At 44.4% G+C, this 21,000-nt stretch overlaps 1 protein-coding gene across 2 annotated transcripts in view; it reads right to left on the reverse strand.

Annotated features, from left to right (window-relative positions):
• FOXN3 (forkhead box N3) overlaps positions 1 to 21,000 on the reverse strand; it is a 213,556-nt gene that overhangs the window by 192,321 nt on the left and 235 nt on the right. The window lies entirely within an intron of this gene.

The following is a 21,000-nucleotide window of genomic DNA, read 5'->3' on the forward strand; positions in this document are numbered from 1 at the left end:
TGATCTCTAGAAGTCAATTCTTGATTCTGTAATGCAACCATGTAAAAATATTTTTTCTACGCTGTTTTGCAGTGTAATGCACAAAACGGTTGATCTTTTTTCTCTCAGTCATATTGTGACCTTCTGGTATTGAGCAGGCTGCACCAAATAGCTCTTCTTCCCCGCACACCAGTCCTTTCCTGCATTCTAGAAACACGTTTCCAGTTTCTCACTCGACAATGACTCACTCTAAATTCCCTTGTGGACTTCACTGTTCTTCAGATAAGATGATGAAATGGGAACTGTGACTACAGAAGGGCTTCTCTTGTATAGTGTAAAATGCAGGTCCAGCCACCTGGCTCTCCCAAGTAGCATTTTCAATGGCTGTTAAGAGGCAAGGTCCTTTTTCCATTACAACTCAAGTATTTAAGATCTCACAGCTCATTGAAAGCCACAGAAATGCAGTCATTCATGCCATTCCAAAACAGACCTGTATTATTATTTCTATGTGGGCAGCTAAAAGTTTGCACATGCATATGCAAGGCAGGTAAAACAGCTGCAAAAAGCAACGTCACAAAAAACAAAAATCCTCAGCAATTACATTAAAACCAAAAAAGGTATAACCGTTGAGCATTTAAATAAGGAGACATTTCCCCATTTATATGAAAACCTTTACACCTCCCTGTAACTTCAATGTAAATTCAACTTAGAACAACTCTGAGACGATCTAAAAATGAATTTGTGAACAGAATAATTGATTAGACTCTTGGGTCTTTATTTCTGTGTGCTCACATAATGGCAATTAAAGCTAAGCACCTTTGAACAGCCTCTAAACAAGCACATGGAAATCTAGGAGAACCTCTGAGTGGGGATTATGCATTAACCTAATGTTCATAATCATGCTCAAAAAGTTTGTTCTTTCAAAGCTTGAAACAGAAATGTTAATATTCTCAGGCAAATAAAAAACCTCAAGCTACTGCAAAAGGCAACTTCTGAATCAAGTATATAATAGGTAATAAAACTTCAAAGGATTCATTGCATGCTGCAATTAAAATGCCCAACACAGATTTCTGAATAGCCTTCTCATTTCTAAGGAAACTTTTTTCCTCCAGGTAAATAGCTAAACTCAGGTGAGCATCAGATTATCATTTATTTTAGGAATAAACATATGCTTTCATCTGTGCTGCAGTGAAAAGAGTACAGCATCATAGACCAAAGTGGCAATCAAAGCCAGTTCCACCCCACCTAATCTTGTTCTTTAAGGGTTCACAGTATCGATCCTCTTCTCAGAAATCTTCAAGTATTAACATTTAATGCAAAACAATGAGCAGCTGCACATGAGAGCAACAAGACGACTGCAGAAACAAATCCCACCCCTCCCCTATTTCCAGACAATTAACTGGAAATCTTGCATATTTTCAAAGAGGAGAGGATGTCTGTCTACAGCATGATGATAGATATGAGCCACAGATAGGAGCAGGCTCCAACGATTTCTACTTATCTTGCCTGGGAGAGGAAAAAAAAAAAAAAACATCACTGTGGAAAGTGAAGCTATGGCTTAACAACGACTTGCCAAACAAAAAGCAAGCAGCAGGCAACTCACTGTCAGCTTTGACATGACACCTAGAACTTATTACCACAACTGCCAATCACACAGTCCCCAGTACTGTAACCAAAATCAGTGCACCCCCATGGACCCAGCCAGGTGAAAACACCCTGTTTGACTGCAGTCCCCAAGTTGCAGTAGCAGAAGACACACCCTTGAGATGGAAATCCTCTGCGATTGCCTTACCCTAAGAGTGGGAACAACTGTGGCATGAGGGCAGGTCTCAACCACCAAGTTGGTATTGTATCGGCCTGCAAAAAAACTGCAATGGATATTCCTTTAAACAACAAACAAAGAAATCACCATAAGGCAGATGAATGAGTGGAAATTCTGTAATCAAATCAAACCACGTAAAATAGAAACTGCATGGTATTTATGGCAGGAAGTCACCTAAATTTAAGAGTGGTCCTAGGAACAGCTAAACTTACTTAAAGTCTTAGGCCCAAACTACACAATTTAGGCACTCCTTATTTCCATTCAACATAGTTTCAAAAAACGGCTCTTCTGTAACACAGAACTGAAGAACCGGAAAAAAAAAATTCCAAAGCACTGCATCAAAAATCGCTTCAGCTTATCTGATGCTTTTGATTTTTATAGGAAAAAAAACAAACTTATTTTCAAATAACTTCAACTTAGTAAACTCTCAGTATGATGGTATCCATTTATGCTCAGACAAGTTCAACTTTATCCCTTGTAGTTCATTCAAAAACAACAAAATCAAGATGCTCTTGTTTTCTGAAGACTGAAATCTGAGCGTGACCATTTCCTTCATTAGCACAGGAACGTATGCATGGGACATAGGATGAAAAACACAATAATGCTTGGATTTAGGGGAAAACAAAAAACAAAAATCAGGACAACAGGAGCAATCAAGAGAACAAAAATTAGAAAACTACGTTCCTGTGTCCTGCCAGAGTCTCTTTCAGAGTATCTAACAGAGGTGATGAGGTCAAGATCCTCAAAAGTCACTGAGACCCTTCGTTAGTACCAGGATTTTATCTCAGTCTCCAATAATTAACAACTTTTCTAGAGATGGTCTGAACAGAGGTTAAAGCTGTTACTCTATCTCCTTCAATGCTATTTCAGTTAGGGCAAAATCCCACGAACAAATAAAATCTGAAAGCAAAGCCTCCTACAGCCAGGCACAGCAGCCCCAACAGTTCCCAAACATGCTCCTTCCTGTTTCTGCTGAGGAGAGCGACGGTTTGCGAGTTATCTCAGCCGCTTACCTTGACACACATGGATTTTCAATGGATTTGTGTTCCAGCTTTACCTATGCACTTTGGGAAATCCCTGCTTTGCCCCAGATCTGAAGCGTCACCAGCTGCAAAGCCAGAGCATGCTGTATGCCTCACCAGTGTGGACCTGTCTCCAGCTGCGACAGCTTCCTGAGAGAAAGGTAAGCCTTGCAGTGACAACAATTTACAGACACCCAGCACATCTGGATTTTGCTCCAGGTGTGCCATAAACTGCTAGGTGATATCCAGCCACTTGGAGCATCACGGTCCCCATCTGCTGAATAAGGGCAATTGCTTCATGGGACATTAAGAAATTATATAGATGTCAGGATAAAAAGCAACTTCCTAGTCTTTTTTCTTTTCCTATTGGTAGTTATGTCAATGTTCTTCTCATGAAAACAAAAAAACCTAAAGCCCCCATGTCACAGCTTTGTTAAGGACCATGTTTAAAACCTGAGGAATCTACTAAGTTTAGAGACACACACCAAAAACATCAGGTGTAAACACAGAAAGCGCATGATGTCAACAGCTACACACCAGCTGAGGAACTGATATAAGCATATGCTTAAATCTTAGAAGAGAGAGACCAAGACCAAAACAGAACTGGAAGAGAAGCTGTTCCCTCTCTGAAATGGCACTGTGTAGGAAGGAAATGCTTTTTGCTGTGTTAAAACATCTCAATATTCTTTCTTCTTGGTTTTCTTATACTTTCAAAACAAGGCTTCCATACAGAAGGGTGCAAGCAAAACTTAATGTATTAAAACATACACAGTTTTCACCTCAGGAGCAGCTGCAGATCAATACGTGCACAGTGGCACTGAGCTTGCAAAACTCAGACAAATATCTGACTATGGGTACCAGCAGTTTGCCAGAGAAAGGCGACTGAAGCCTTTTATAGCAATTCAACCTACAAAAGGACACCCCTCTATACACAATCATCACAGCCCGGCATACCAAAGCACTCCATAAGTCTTGGTGCTCAGCACTGTTATTTTTTAGCAATTATTGTTCTGATGAGTAACCCTTGAGAGGTTTCCAAGAATAAGGGGAATTTCTGCCACGGGGTACCAGGAGTGCTCCTCCTTTGAAAAATGAGGCAATAAAATCAGTGTGTGAATGTGTAGTGAAATAACACAACCTACCTCCATCCTATTTGTGCCCAACGAGGTCACAGGGTGAAAAAGCAGCCCAGCCATTCAAAAGCTTTCTAGGAGCTGCCTCTTGGGTATCTTGGGCTATGTGGTGGACTACTTAGGAGACCTGAAAGTGGGCAGCCCCCATTACAGGTACTTGAGCAGCAGCCAGCTTTCACTTAACCAGCCATCCAAGCACAGGAAAGAGGCTGGTTCTGAAAGCACATTTACTGGATGAACCAGTGCTGAGACCTAATATTGGTGGAGCAGCTGGTGAAATTCAAGGGCACCTGTCTACACGGTTGCAAAAACTACTAACTAAATACTAACTTGGCATTAACCAGGAGCTAAAAAAAAAATCTTACCATGGTATGGTCTTTAGCTGACAACTAAACCACTGTTTGGCCCTGGATTAATGAATATAATACCCAACAAGAGCAACTGGAGATTAATGGCCTGTAACTGCTTGGCTACCTTGCACTCTACAGGGTCAAATACATTAATGTCAGCAGAGAAACAGTTTGTCTCAACCCAATGCTAGTACTACAAGGACCCAATGAACTTGGAGTTATGAGGGCCAGGTTCTCAGAGCCACTTTCTGCCCCTATGGTTTAGTGGTGGCCAGTTCTCATGAGGAAGGGTCCCCATGCAGAGGGACTTTAGCTGCCCCACAGCACACTGCAGAGGGACATCTCAGCCAGGGCATGTCACACATGCACCCTGTAGGACCATGACTGAGGTGAGAGCTTCAGGGCAGCAAAGGCGGCAGACGTGAGAGCAGGCCACTCTGTCTCTGGCCATGGCCAGGATGGAGGTGGCCTGAAACTCAAACGCAGGCAGCTCCCTGACCCCATGTTCTTTGCTTGACACATCCTCATACAAGAGAGAAATAAAGGCCAAAATTTTCTCTTGCTCTTGGTTACTGCATTTAATTGCAAAAAATTCACCACTCTAACACTCACAGAAATATGTATTTTCCTCTGCTTTCCAAATTCGGGGTGTTTCCAGAGGGATTAGGACCCAACTCCTGAGCAGTGGCCAGGCTCACTGGAGCACTCAGGCTATACAGCAACCTAAAGCAGTACTCCTCAAATCTGGATCTTTACACATATGCCCATACATAGTCCCCAGCTCTGCCTGAATTAGGGTTAGCTGATAATTCAGATGCTTTATCTTGGGGGGAAAAAGAAACAACAGATAATCTGGAGATTGAACTGAAACTACTCTTCCTCAGAAATTGCTTTCTGGAATGCATAGTGAAGAAAAAAACCTGTATGTAACTTATACAGCTCCTAGGGGAAAAATGAATATCCCAGTTGCCCTTAAAAGAGTCCACTAAAAGTGCTGAGTAAATCTGCAAGCACATGAAGCTGAGCCTCCTTCAAACTCCTTCAGACAAACCTTTTCCCTGTCTTTCAGGTAGCAGAAATTATGTTTATGAGACCACTGTTCATATGCAACTTTGGGGTGCAGACAGGAGTATACCACTACAACAAAATGTTTTATTACCCTACACTACATATTCAAACAACAAATAGTTTGAAATAATTCACAAAACCTCTCTCTTAACCCCTCTGTTCCTCAGTTTCTCAAATGTAAGTGTGGAAAGAAGGGCCACAAGGAGGGGAGGAGGAAGGATGTCCCTGCTGTGCCTCGCAGGGCTGGCACCATAATACACACACCACAGACCATCAGTTGCTTTGATACAAAGGGAGCAGGAGCCACAGCGGCCAGGACATCCTTCCACACTCAGCACGTGCTTGGGAAGTGTTTTGGCCACAGAGGTTATACAGCTTTCAGAGAGGAGAGGGGATGCTCAGCAGCCCACTGACCACTCTCAAGCTCCAGGGCTGCCCACAGGGTCAATGGCAGCTACAACTCTCCTGCAGTGGCGCAAGTCCCCACCAGCACCAGATCTTCACCTCCTCACTAGCTCCAGCAACATCCCTTAAATGAGGACCTGGAAGGAGCTCCAGACATATGTGTGCTGCATGTATCAGCTCTAGAACACTGCTATGGAGCACACTGGAGCAAATATATGGTAGAGTGCACTGAAGGAAGAAACAGGTGGTAAAAAGCAGCAGCCTATAAATGCACCTTTTGACAATTTTTACATTACAGTCTCCTCAGTCAACAGTGTTTTAATAAAATATAGTTAAGAGAGACAGCTTAAGCCTGCCTCTGAGAGCAGTGGACTTCTGGCCACAAGTGTGGCATGAAGTAAACAGGGGTTTCTGTTCCCAACACCACTCCCTCTCCGCCCTTCCAAATCCTCACCTGACTTCATGTACCTCCCCGTCACAGAAAGCTCTTTGGGGAAGAAACCTTTTTATCTGCGTGTCTGCAGGATGCACGCTGCAGCCAGCCCAAGCCTTGTAGTGCTTCAACACCGTCAGTGCAATAGAAAGGTCCACCACGGCTGTTCAACTCTCAAGTGCAAAATCAGCTCTGTCTAGCCAGAGAAAAGGAAAAAAGAGACCAAAACAAAACCCCGAGCGCATTAGTCACTGTTAACTGTTCTTTCCAGAAACATAATATTGAGGGGATTTCACATATTTCCTGGCAGGGAGATTTCATGGTGGCTTTTAAAAATGGATGATTAGTAAGATATAAATCCCCATAGCTAAGATCAGCAAGAAATCCTTTCAAACACATATATATACATATTAAAACTTGAGTATTTTACCTTTCCCCAAAAAAGCAATTGCTGCTGTCAAGTACACCCTTCTATTACAGCCACACGCTCTTTTTAAGAATAGCTAATCAGAAAAACATACAGAGGTATTTAATCAGGTTTTTTTTTTTTCTTTAATGACCTAATGTTTTGGTTTGCAACTGCTGCCAACTCACGCTGGGTGGAAATTTAGTACTGTCAGCATTTAATTATTATTTTAACACAGATTTCTCTACCTTCCTACAGTGAAGAAATAGCTAGGAAAAAATGCAGCAACGAGCAGCTTTTTAAGCCATTAGACACCATCGTTGTTATTTAGCCATATTGGAAATTACCATTTAAGGACACACAGAAGCTTGCTCTGCCATCTCCTGTAAGGGCAGATGCTCCCATCTTTGCACTTCTGCAGCCAGCTGGAGGGACAGCATCCAAGGGACAGCCAGAAGGGACTGCAAACACCTTGCCCTGGAAGCTGCCAGGCTGTGACACAGCTCATCAAAATATGTCAAAGAACTGAAATGTGGAGCACCTGGTTTGTGCTGTACCTTGGGCCATAAACAACAAACCAGACGGGTTGTCAGCTTAAAACTTGTTTTCCTAATTTTTTCCCCCTCACTCTGAAACAAATAAACTCAACTCTGCAACCTGTAAGAGGCTACAGGGAAAATATGCATGTTGATCTGCTGCAGACTGCAAGACAGGTTTATCTGATTCACACAGTGTGTGTGTGTGTGTGTGTGGGGGGGGGGGGGGGTCGGGGGAACCAAAAACAAGCAAAAAAACCCCACCAAAAAACAGGCTGTGTGATTTCAGAAGAAATCCAGAGCCGTGCTGCTCAGGGTTAACTCCCAGCACCATGCAAGGCTGCACTTCGTGGTGCTCTGAAGCTGGGACAGGTGCATGGAGAGAGCTCTCCCAACACTCCTAGTCAGTCGCATGAAAGCCTGATCCCTGCCTTCTCTGAAAAAGAAAGATTTAGGCTTCAGCCCTCGCAAAAACCAATGGAGAAATGAGACTGCAGCAAAGCAGGGCTCGTGACAGCATGTGTTAAATGGTGCAAAGCAGAAAGGGCTGTGAGGACACACGTGGATAACTTTATCTTCCAGAGCGGATGGAGTAGTCAGCCACACACTTATTAAAACAAGTATTAGCCTGTGATAGCAATCTAAGATAACACTAAAAGGTTTGTCACCCAAGGAAAAAAAAATGGAGGCCAAAAAAGAGATGCTATTGCTGAACCTGTGTCCATAGAAACCACATTTAACCCTAACAGGATCCCACTATGCAGGTGACTCCTTACTTGAGAAACACAAGCACCCTGTTTGGTATATGCTGACCTTCGCATACAGTCACACTCATATTTAAAAGAGAAACATGTATATATAAACAGACAAGATTGGAGGTTAGGAACAGGGAGGTGACAGATCTTATTTCTCTGATGGCAAGGTAGGGCTCTCTTGCCAGGTGGCAGGAATGAAGCACTGCTCTTCTCTACGTGAAAAGAAGAGGTCATGGATGTGGGGTTTAATATCCAGATGGTCACTATAAATGGAACCTACCTGTGATAAATAAAGAGGCAGCTATTTCATCTGCTTAGTATTAACTCTTCTCACAGTGCGCTTTATAAGTCATATTCCTAGAGCGAAGGGCATATGTTTAAGAAGCCACATACAATTTCAGTTTTGCAGAGGAAAAGAGAGGGAAATAGCCTTGGTCACTGAGAGTATTTGAATGTCACTTTGTTAGGCTGTGCATTGCATTTGACAGAGCTAGCAAAGGAAATGAGAAGTGATAACTGATAGTGCCGTGATTAGATCAGCCACCTTGGGAAAGGTGCTGAAGCAGAGATATTTCACTAAAATAAGGAGAATCCTGGGAATAGATTTCTGGCAAGTGATCACAAAGGAGATATGGCCAGAATTAGAAATGGATTTTGCAGGCAGATAAAACGTAATAGATAGAAGGCAGCTCAAAATGATATATCATGAGGGCCTACAGACCGACTATAAAGTTTGTTCGCAGTTATTTAACATATAGAGATCCTAAAAAGACTTAACTTCAAAATACACTTGCTGTGCTATTAACTTTAACGTGCAGAAATAAAACAATGTTGCATTAAAGCTCTCCAGTAAAAAAGGAAGCTGCCTTCTCCCCAGCTATGCACCTCTGACTTCCGCAGTTGCATTACTTCATACCACAAGGCAGAAGTGGAACAGAAGTCTCTTCTTGAGCTTCTGACTGACAAAGATACATGAAAATGTACGTTTCATTATTTTATCTTAAAGGAAGTTGCTTTAATAATGAAGGATAACTACTGACAGTGCTAATTAACGCATTGTAATAAACTCATTACATGCATTTCATTTCCTCCTTCTGCAGCTCACAAAGCAGTCCTTTAGGCTGCCACTTAGGCATTTTAGGGGAAGAAGGCTAGCTTTGTTGGCTATTAGGAAAGGCTTCAATCATTCTGCTGTCCACATCTGTCTGTCTGTCTGTCTCCTCCTTAACAGGTTTAGCCAATTAAATTTGAATTTGAAGACAACTAACTCCTTGCAGTTCTGTAAAGCACAGCGGCCAAGACAGAGACCTGATGAGTATGCTAACTCAGGGAAAAGCTACTACCTGGGTTCAGTCATTAGACATCAGAGTTTATCACCACAAGACAAATGTGTTGACAACCCATCTTCACTTGCTCCCATAGTCACAAGACTTTGAGATCAGTCTATGGGCTTAAGGGCCTGCAAGTCAGTAAAGGCCAAGACGTTGCACCCAGGAGGCTGCGTTTGGCCTTCTGCTCCTCACCTCACTGGCTGGTAAAATGTTGAATTTTGCGCAAACAAGTAATGGATTGTGTGTTGCTCATAACAAGATATAGATTTCACCATTACAGCAATATAAATCTATGTTGCAGCATATCTGTGTATAAAGAGGTCTTCTCATCTGCTGGCTCCAAAGAGCTGTATGTGCATCACTCTCACTGCCAGAGTGGGAATACTCACATTAATCACTTCTGGTAACAACGGAGAATGCACTTGAAAGCGCGAGGATATCTGAGGAAAAGCCAAATATTAACACTCTTTACCTACCACTGGAATACAAATTAATAATAACCATTATCACCATCATTATGTCAATAATGGCAAAGAAGCATCAAATTCTCCATCCATAAAATCAGACACAACTGTCACTGCATCCCATGGGAGCTTCCCATGAATACACCAAGGTGGACTTCAGACAACCACCTATATGATTAAATATGGAGCTATATGTTCAGGCAAAATCTTCAATGAAATCAGCTAAGACAATCAGAGTTAATAGATTTTGGCATGAAAAGGGACAAGCTTCAATTTCTGCCAGCATTCATGCTCATGTTGGCATCAGAAAGGACAACTGGCTAAATTTTCCAAAGTGTCATGCTGCTTGCTTCAACACTTGTAGAAGTCAGAATGCTTCCTCACCTACAAGATGTTGCACCTGGGCTGAACCTCTTGTCCCTTGCATTTGGAAACAGAAGTTTCATTCCTAGCACTAGTACCTGAGAGTCTCCATCAAAACAAAGTTCTTCTTCTGAAATAAAACAAGCTCTTCCCAATAGTCCCTGAGCTGAATCCTGCTGCTTGACTGTCGTCATTGTTCTGAATGAGCAAGAGGTGGAAGGCAGTTTCTGTCTATATTAGTCAATATTTAGGTGGTTTCCTGCCCATTCATTCATGTGCTGGAAGTGTTTTTGACAGTAAGAAATCTACTGAACATAAGCAGGCCAGTAGCAGCCGCTCAAGAAATGCCAATAATACTGTCCATACCCTCCAAATTTCCCCAGCGTTCATATGTTATTAGCAGCTGACAAGAACTTAAACGAAGCATGTGAAATATAAAAGCAGGACAAATAATTATATTGGTGTAAAGACTACTATACTGGAATTTTTTTTTCTCCAAATAACTTTAGGCTGCAGGTTTTTGGGGTCAGAAAGAAAGCCTTTTTTCCATGCTACGTCTATGACAGAGGGTGCTTGGGATCCCTGCTTCTCTGTGGTCTCAGCTTTTACCCCCACACAATTAGCAGTAGCTAATAGTAGTAAGACTGAACACAAACTCAGAATGAAAATTACTATGAGAAGAAAAAAAATCCTGCTCCAGATTTCAAAGCAATTCCTGAACTGCCCATATCACACCGTAAACAGGCATCCTCATTTGAGCAGAAAGCATTTTGCACAAAAAAAGCAAGAAGGGAGGAAGCCTGGCTTGAATAAACCAAGCGCAGCCCACATGGACAGTGGGCAGAGTCCACCAGCTTGGGACAAAACCCTCTCAGGAAGAAAGGGCAAGTGGGCAAGACCGATACTATTCATATCATCAGCGTAGCAAAGATTGTTTCATGCAGCCCCTTGATGAAAAATAACACAGCTTTTCAGGTAAAAAAGCCTTTGCTACTAGCACTGTGAAATTATCCCCTCAATAGGGGGCTCAAGGGCTATTTACTTGTGCCTGGCCCTTCCTCCATCTGTTGTATCTCTCCAACATTTCTGTACAACTCTTCAGTCTGACAGTACAGGCACAAACACCTAGGAAGCCTGATCTTACAGCCATGGTCTTTAATCAGCGTGGGTGATTTCTGAGAGTGCACAGCCTCACCACCAGCACATGCAGAACCAGAGCAAGGCCGGCACCTGAGCTCACACAAGCCCTCAACACCCCAGCACCTACGCAGGACCAGGAGTGGGTGCGAACCCCTCGGCTCTGCAACCACCAACAGCCATTGCCAGAGGGTAACTGCTGCTTTCTGGACATAACCCACCTGAGCAACCTGTGGTGACAGGCTTTGCATCCCATCACTGTGCCTCTGAGCCCTCTACATCTTTCCTTGCTTTCCCCAGGAGTCATCTCTCAACTATTTTAGCTTCCAGATGCTCAGCCTTTTTCTCAAACTGCTGCAACAGCAGCATCACATGCTTTCGATACAACTATAAAAGAAAGAAATCATACCACTTGGAAAGCCAAGATGTTTTCTGCTTCTAAAGACACTGACTTTTCAAGTCAGGCTGGCTGCCTCTGAGGTGCCGGACAGGGAGATCACCAGAGTCATGAACAGGGAATGGGAATGTCCCCACCCATCAGAAATGGCACCCTGGCTTACAAACCCAAAAAGTATTTTTAAAATACACTTTACTTTTCACTTTGGATGCTGTTTTTTTAAAAAATGTTCTTGTCTTGGTACAATTAAATCAGTCTTATTTCTAGTCAGGCTGTTTGCAGTCATTGCAGTGGGCCCCCAGGACTGTAAACAGGGCAGTTGCTCCAGTAAGAAGACCTGCTTGTGAACAAGGGTGACCATCCTAACACACATGCCTAATCTATACATTTTTCCTCATTTTTCCTACATTTTACTTCATTTTTTCCCATCTGTATTCTCTTTCTCCTTGCACAAAGTTACTGCATGGCAAAGGATGTCCAGAGTGAGATCTGCAGCTTGGTCACAAAACAAGCTGAAGCTGCGATATTTTCCTCAGACCTTCTTCATCACACCCTAGCCCTGCTCCCACCAGACATCACAGACCAGAGGGGAACCCATCTGCCGCCTCCCCCCTGCTCCTCCCATGCCCATGGGTGGTTCAGCACTCCTCCATTCCCCCACATGGGGCCTAATAACTGGGGTATGGCAACTGCAGCTACAATGCCGGTATATTTTAGCAAAACCCAGTGACTTCCCTGCACCTGTTCGAATTTCCCAAGCAATAACCTGACTGCAACACCTCCCCTGGGACCTCAGCTGCACCCAGCTGGAGGCCCCCAGGGTAAACCCGGGGGGTGAAGTGGCCATGCCAGCCCTGAACAGGGAAGCGCAGAGCTCTGCACAGAGCAGCCACTGCAGCACCATACAGCAGTGTCCATTAGTGATCCTGCCGTAACCATCCCCAGAACATCAAGGTCTGCTGCACCATTACTTGAGACTACTTTGCAACAGAAGGTAGGGGGGAAAAAAATCAGACACATCAGTTACGACATAGCTCATTTATAGCCCAGCTTTTCAAAGTTTACTAATTGTAGTAGAGATTATTCACGGCTCACATCTCTAAAGAAGTCAATGTCATTCCCTTTTTCTTCTCAACCCTAAATAATATTTGGGTTTTTCTATTCCTCATTCCAGACTGAAGGACTTTTGCCCCGCCTTGGATTTGTGAGACACTGTGTTCTGGCCCTCCTCATCTAACAACTACTCTGTACCTCCATGCCCTCTCCCCCAGCTCCTGCTGTGGCCTTGGCTTTGGTCTGCTCCCCGCCCCGCAACCCGTGCGTGATCTTATTCACTCACACACCAATCACTACCATGCCAATGAAAAACTTACTTTCTGTCACCAAATCTCCTCTCCAGCCAAGCTCATCTCTCAGCCTACCTTGCTGACATCTCTTGGCTGGGTGTCTCATCATCAAATCAAACCCAATATAGCTGCAATGGACCTTCTGACCCTTCTTTACTTGTCCACCCTATCACTTCAGAACAAACTTTCACTCTCCCTGTTGCTCAAGCCTATAACCTCTACTAGTTCCCACATCCTTCATATCTTTATCATTCCTCTAATACCACCAGACAGACCATCAGCTGGTATAAGCCAGTGTAAGTCCACTAACTCCAAAGGCATTTACACCAACTATCACGGTTTAAACACGGCTGGCAGCCAAACACCACGCAGCCACTCGCTCACCTTCCACCGCCCCGGGGGATGGGAGACATAATTGCAGGGGTAAAGGTAAGGAGACTCATAGGTTGAGATAAAAACAGTTTAATAATTAACATAAAATAACAATGATTAAAAAACAATAGTAATAACAGAATCTACAAACAAGCAATGCACTATGTGACTGCCCACCAGCCACTGACCGATGCCCAGCCCCTTTCCAGCTAATGATCCCAGAGGACAGAAAATCCCAAAACCACAATCCTGGAAGAGAGAGCAAGAGCTTCCCAGCCAACCACCATCTACACACTGCGCATGACGCTGTATGATACGGAATATTCCATTGGCCAGTTTGAGTCCATTGCTCTGGCCGTGCTCCCTCCTGGCTTCTTGTCCACCTGTGCATAGGAAGTTGAAAAATCCTTGATTTCTTAGAAACAACTGAAAACATCAGTGTATTATCAACATTCTTCTCATACCAAATCCCATGCTGAATCCAAAACACAGCACTATTCTAGCTACTAATAAGAAAAAATTAGCTCTATCCCAGCTGAAACCAGGACACTAATTTACAAGAGATGAGTTTCTGTCCTGGTGACTCTAAAAGCAAATAAATTCTGTATGACAAGTAAAAACCTTCAGATACGACCCCAATATCTCCTGTATTTATTACTGTGATCTTTTGTCCTACGATTCCCCAATAGCCTCACTCTTTTCAATACACATCACTTCCCAAAATTCTTACCTGGCCCTTAGTTCTTCACTGCTCGCAACCCAGAAGTTTCCCTTCCACTCTCAAGCCTCCTGTACCTACCCACTGTCCACTTCTCAGCCATGATTAGCTTCTTATGTCTTCTGAATACACCTGAAGTAATTTGGTGTGCTAACAGTATTAATTAGCAGAAACAAATCATGTACTAATTCAGAAGTTTATTTTATGCTAAAAAAACAAATGAAACAAAAAGGAAAAAAAAAAAAGGAAGGCGAGTCTCCAGGGAAGTTCAACACCCAATTTCTGATTAGGACACAATTAAAAAGCACCTGTTTAACACAATGTGGGCACACACCTGCAAACTTACATACTTAATCACCAAGATTACATGAAGTGTTACAGGTTATTCGTGCCACCCTAATACCAAGCACTGTGCTAACCCAGGTGAGGCACCTGAAAGTTTCATAACCATTTTAATACCAGTATAAACCCCTACTTAAACCAAAGATACCACAGTGTAAAATGATGCAAAAGATACCACCAGATCTTGTGTCTTTATGCTCTCTAGACCACACCATTAAGTTTTGTAATGGCTGGAGGCTTGGTGCTTAGTGGCTCCATTGCTGCTATCTTCGTATAAGTGTTTCCATTTTGTAGTAAAAAAACAAAAACAAACAACACCACCCCCCCCCACCCCCCCAAAAAAACCCAAACCCACCCCTGCATGCTTTGTTCAGTTTACATCTATTGGAAAAAGAGAAAAGCTCTTTCCAAAAAGCAGAACAGTGCCTACGTTTAGGGTTTTCCACACCTGGAGGGATGTGAGAGTATGGGGACAAGATCAGGCCCTTAATGAGAGTACTAAGAAGTTCACCATATGCACAATGCCAGAATGATAAAATGTTAATGAAGTGAAAGTATATTAGTGAATTATTAAAATTTCGCTCCTCTCTGCAAAGCACAGAGTGAGAAAAACTTAGTGAAGAAAATGATAAAAATAGGATCAAAACATTTGGATCCCTTTTCCACCTCCAACAAAAAAGCACTACAAAATCTGGTGTTAAAATTAACATATTAATTGAGTAGCTTCTACAAATGATCTACTGTAAAATCCAGATCAAAACAAGTTGAAGTTGGGGGTAAAATGAGATTTAATCTATTAAATCTGGATGGGTCAGACCTTCAGCTTCCTCCCATCTCTAATAACCTCTTGTAACCCCTCTAATGCCTCTGCTGCTTTCCACAGCAAGCACAGCCAGCAATTAAATTGGCAATGAGAAGATCTTACTGAGGGGAGTAACACCAAGCGCGGCTCTGCGAGGATGGGTCGGGCTGGGGAGTTCACATCTGCTTGCTGTGTCAGAAGCTGACTTTATCCAGGGAAAAGCTTGGCCTCTCTACAAAGCCCAAGAGAAAAAACAAAAAGAAGCTCTGTACTGGGAAGATGCAGAGCTGCCAGGGCTTGGAGAGGGGAGCCTGATGAGCCCAAGACAGGAGGCAGGGTCACAGGAGACATGAGGCTGCCGCTCGGTTCAGCAGGGTGGGCGCAGGTCTGGCAAAGAACTACACTAAAAAGAGCAACAGCTTTGCTGTACAGTATTAAGAAGCAACTTCCAATAAAGCTGCCATTCTGTGAAATGCTTTCCAGAATCTAGCTTGGATTGCCTTATACATAAAGCCCCGTCTGTTAGGAAGTCTGGTGTATTTTGCTTGCAACAAAAGTAAGTACGCCCAGACATTGTGAGTGGGACGTTTCAGCAAATAGGTGGCAGGTAAGCAGTTTGCAATTAGGCTCCTGCCAGGGAACCCTGCACTCAGCCTGAGCAAACAGAATTCACGTACAGGGTTCCACCACAACCCAGCACGTGGGAGGTGGGCAGAGGAAGAAGTCAGCGTGGGCCAAAACCATCCCAGTCTTTAAATAATACCTATCTTTATTTGTTTTTAACCTATTTTCAGTAAAAGGTGAAAACATCCAGTGTTGGAAATTTCATTGTATTGACTAGCATTGATGGTTTTTTTTCCTACATTAGCAGGAATTTGCAACAGTGTCACACAGCTAGGAAGACCTTTCCATTCAGTAGCACCTACCAACCCTGACCACAGGTCACAGCCTTGCCGTCTGTCTGTCCTGCAGTCAGTGCTGTCACAGAAAAGGACCATCTCCAGCAAAGACACTCAGACTACAGACGAAGAAATAAAAGGAAAGACAGACAAGATACTGTCCAGCATAATAAGCAGAAGTTTCACCTCCAGGAGACTTAGCATGTCCAATTTTTGCAGACATTACAGAATAGATGAGCTTTTGGGAGAATTTTGAAAGAGCATAACATGTCACTTCTGTTCCTCCCCAAGAGAGGTGGGGGGGGGGGGGGAAAGTGACCCCCAACAAGCAAGTGACCACCAGCACCTGGGCTAATGTGAGGGTGGTCCTACATGGCTTGAACCACCTGAAAGTCATGTGTCCAGCTGTAGCAAGTTTTAGTCATTCCCAGGCCCCTCTCACCACCCACCTCCAGAACAGGGCTATCCCAATGCTTTGTGCCCAGCCTCAAGGTGGACAACTGGGGTTCAGGGAGCCTCGCTCCTTCATTGGCTACGCAGGCAGCCAAGGTACAAACTTTAGGCTAGACAACCAGCTTCAGTCCAGATCAATTCTAAGTCACAAGGCTCCTAAAGGCACCTCAAGTGTTACAGCGAAGCTAAAGATGGTTTGAGTTGCCCTGATGCTTGGCAGCTCAACTTCGGCCACTTTAAATGGAGCAGGATTTCCAGTGCCTAGGAGAGAGTCAGTTCCCAAAAACTACCTTGCCTTCCAGAGCTTCAGGCTGGTTTCCCAGAATCAGCTGATCGCTTCTGAAAAAACACAGCCATAAGTTTTACATTTAAATGAAATGCCGATTTGTTGGACTCCTCTTTTTTTCCTTCCTTCTTTATTCTGTTACAGTTTTACTTTGGATTGGCCATGAGAGCAGGTAACAAGCCAAATGCAGTTTCATTAGAAATATTTCAAAATTGTGGCCAAAGTTGTGCTGCACTGTGTTATGTCTGAAGTCACGAACTGGCAAATTCCAGTATCAGCCAGGACAGTCCCATTCCAGCCCAGCTTAGGCTTCTGGACAGCCCTGGCATCCTCTTCTGCCAGGAACAGCTCTGACCAAGACATCTCCTATGCCAAAAATCACCACTTGAAGCTGTTCAGCGTGCCAGGCAGCTTCTTACAAGTTTATGTAACTCTTCCATGTCTCCCCATCAAAACGCTCTGTGAAAGTTCAACTTAACACTGTAAGTACTCCATTGTGAGGCAACATCAGAGAAATAACGTTTACTTCCCTGAACCTCCCTGCTTACTAGAACACAAAGACCTAAATCCCAGACCTTGGCTTTAGTCTGGACCTTCGTCCAAAGTCATGCCTAATCCTACAAGCCTTCAACCTGGCATCCCAGCCACACCAGGCTGGACAGAGACCAGTAAATGATTGGTATTTTCTAGAACCATTGCTTATATCCTCTCCCCCAACCCCACATCCCAAGTACATACATGCTGCATTGCGCATTAACATGAGCGCACTCTGGAAAGGCAGACACATTTTCAAAGTTTTAATGCATTAGCAATTGCTAATTAAGGGGCAATTAATTTGACTCCAAGCTCTGCTCCTAATTTGCCTTGCAACTTTGGGCAGTCCATGTGAAATGCTACGTTTCGGCTTCCTATGCTCATATAACTTCTGTGGATATTAAAAAATTAATTTCTGTAAAGTGATTTATGATCCATGATGAAAGGCAGTTCAGAAGTGTAAGGACTTCTCCTATTAGTAAAATAACTGGTGCATTTTTTGATCTTTCATTCTAAGGCGGGGGAAGAAAAAAAAAAGCCTATCTGAGTATCATTAATGAGGCTCAAAAGGTATAAATTGCAAATTGGATACTTTTGAAAATGTGGCCCTGAGAGGTTGGTGGGGTGTTTTTTTAATAACGGCAAAAAAATGGCTGGGCAACACAAGCATTTAACTTCTTGCATTTCCCTTGGGAATGACTTACATCATGAAACTTCTACAAACTAAAACCATTAGTGAGAAATAGAGTAGCACAAACACGGACGACGATGAAGGGTAAATCTAGAAAGTACCTAATGCAGCTCATTTCCTTCACCATGTAAAAACAAGTAACTGACACACTTCCTGGCGGCGAACCTTCCTGCAGATAAGGGTGCTCCTGACAACAGGAAATTCTCTTCTAGAAGCAAGCACACTTTCACTACCGAGCCAAACTTTCTCCATTTGAACTCCACAGCGATTAAAAGCAGCATATGGCTAATCAGACGTCAGCTGGATTAAACACGCGACTGCCCGACTCCCTAAGCCTCTCCCCACCACAGGGAGGGGGTGCCAGCTCCTGCACCCCGCTGCCGTCCCAGCCCAGCAGCCACCGGGGGCTCCTCGAGCAGGAGCAGGCGCTGCTCCCTCCAGCTCTACCATCCCTTTAGGCTGCTCTGCCCACAGCCAGATTTTAAAGCCAGGCCCTGTTTTTTTCAGATGGCAAGACCCAAAGGTGCGGATGGAGATGGCGCTGAGCACCTTCACCTCAGCACCCTATAGGATTTACTGCCTGATCCACAAGACCTGCTCCCTAGCCCCTGGTTTCCTTAAGAAAAAATAATGCAAAAAGTAAAATACGCAATAAAAGAGGCAACAGAGGTCAAACGGGTCATTTAAGGTATCAAAGTAATGATTTATACAGTGGGTGAAGCACTCAAGTGCTTTTTCTCAGCTTGGTCACTGCAAAATGAAAATTAAAGGGAGCAACAAAATGAAATGTTTCCGAGAAAATGCAGTGAATACCCAAAGACATCTCTCCATCACTAACTTCTGCAATCAGTGCCTGCTGCCCAAGCAAATAAGCAAAACACACTAAAGCCTTTCTTCTGAGTTTGCTATGAAATACTTCTCTCCTGCTCCAAAAGCAAAATAGCTCTCTCCCTTCACACACAATAAACTTTCAATAGTCCAGCAAAGTAAAACTTCAATTTACCACAATAATAGTCTGATTTTTCTCATGCTGCATTCATCAGTAATGAAGTATATTTTATTCTTGTATCTCTGCTTTTGTCCTCAAATAGCATGCTATAACCAAACGGTGATTTTTTTTTTTTTTTATTAAAAGCAATTGGACAGGGTTTCCCATAGCTATTTGCCTCTTTTTTTTTTTTTTTACAGGTGAGTCAGAGTTGTGAAATGCCCTTAATATTCAAGTCAAAGTCATTACATTACAATATAACTTTGAAATAAGGAGGAACAGAGGGAGATCTAATCAATCCCAGCTTTCTCTACCAGGTCCACAGATTCCCACGACAAGGAACATGGCCTGGTCATTTGATTTAAAAAAAAAAAGCAATCCCTCACTACTTTTGGGTTCTAACCCCCGTGGTCCCCCTGCTTGGAGCCCTTCCTCATGCCCCCCAGCAGCAGCCGCTGCCCATCCACAGGCCCGGCTGGGGCAGGACACCCACCACACGGGGGGCAGCCCCCGGGCGCGGGGCAGGCGGGCTCCGTCTCCCAAACTCCTCCTTGGGTGGAAAGTGTGGGATAACGTCCAGAGAGGAAAGAGGAAAGACGGCAGAATGAGGTTTTATTGTAAAATGACCTTGATTTGACAGGCACATTCTCAGGTTTCAACAGATGCTGTGGGAAAGGCAACAGCAGCCAAGGCGGTATGCAGGCATTTCTGATGATATGCAGACTTTTTTCTTTTTCTTTTTTTTTCAAATAAATGGGAGGGGGGGGTAGTCTTCTCAGTTTCCATGACAACAGTGTCTCCACTTGTCTGTTATTAGATACCATCCGCTTCCTGTGTCTAAATTTTTAAACCAATCAGAAAAGTGTTTATAGATTTTACAGCTCCTGGGACAGTCCCTCTCCTCCACGAGAGCTACTTTAATGACACGTAACGCTTAGGCAGCCAGGGCTCCAAGCAAGGCCTTATATTTTCAGCTGCAAAGTGATCAGTTTATGTTCTTTACCGGGTGATACGTGGGCTACGCTGGAGAAAACTGGGGGTTTGCTGCCTGATTTACCGTGCCCATAACAGACTTTATACCACGTTGGGTTTTTCAATACCACACAAACTCATTTTCATTGTTTGCTCATTTTGGTTTCTGATTCATCCCATGAAACAGCACGAGCCCTCCCTGCGTGAAAAACGATCGTCTGAGAGACGCCGTTATCCCACCGGAGTAACGGTCTGCTCTGACGTAAATGGCTCCACAGTAAAGCATCGCCTGCTGCAATTAAAGTTTCAGTAAAGCGGGTTGTAAGAGCGGTCGTGCCGTAGCCGTGCAAACAGATTTCCACAGACGCTTTTAATAATATAAATAATAACCGACCGCAGCGTAGTCGGCAGGTTAATAAGGAAACCCTTCTGCAGGGCGCAGGGACACACGCATGTATCGTGAAGAAATTAATTCACCGTAACTCCAGATAAGTTAAAAGAGTTCAGCACTCAGGAACAGCAAGCAAAGAGGAGCTGGTGTGAAAATTAAGAAAACGCGTTTCCCGGCGGCTCCGGCAGAGCAGCCCTGCCAGAGGATGCCCTTCAGGCGTGCGTGCAGGCACAGCCGGAGCCCTGAGGTGCGGAGCAGCTCCTTCCCGGGCACGGATCTAACAGCCGGCGGCACGCAGGAACAAAAGGGAGGCGGCGGGGGGCTGCCCCGCCAGCGCCCGCGGGGGCCCGGCCGCGGCTCCAGCCGCCTCCCTCCCCGCCTCCCGCCGCGGCCGGGGCACAGCCCGCCCGGGATGCGGCCCTGCCCCGCCGCCGCGCCGCCGCCTCCGTGCCGCCCTCCCCGTCCCCAGCGCGTTCCCAGCGCGGCGGGGCTGCGCGGCGGCGGGACGGGGACGGGCGGCGCGGGGCAGCCCCGACTAACTCCCCGGGGCGCCTCCGCCCGCCCGCCCGCGGCAGCCGACGGCCCAGCGGCCCCAAAAGTTTGGC

The sequence above is a fragment of the Athene noctua genome, chromosome 6 (genome assembly GCF_965140245.1).
Source record: "Athene noctua chromosome 6, bAthNoc1.hap1.1, whole genome shotgun sequence".
In the NCBI taxonomy this organism is placed as follows: domain Eukaryota; kingdom Metazoa; phylum Chordata; class Aves; order Strigiformes; family Strigidae; genus Athene; species Athene noctua.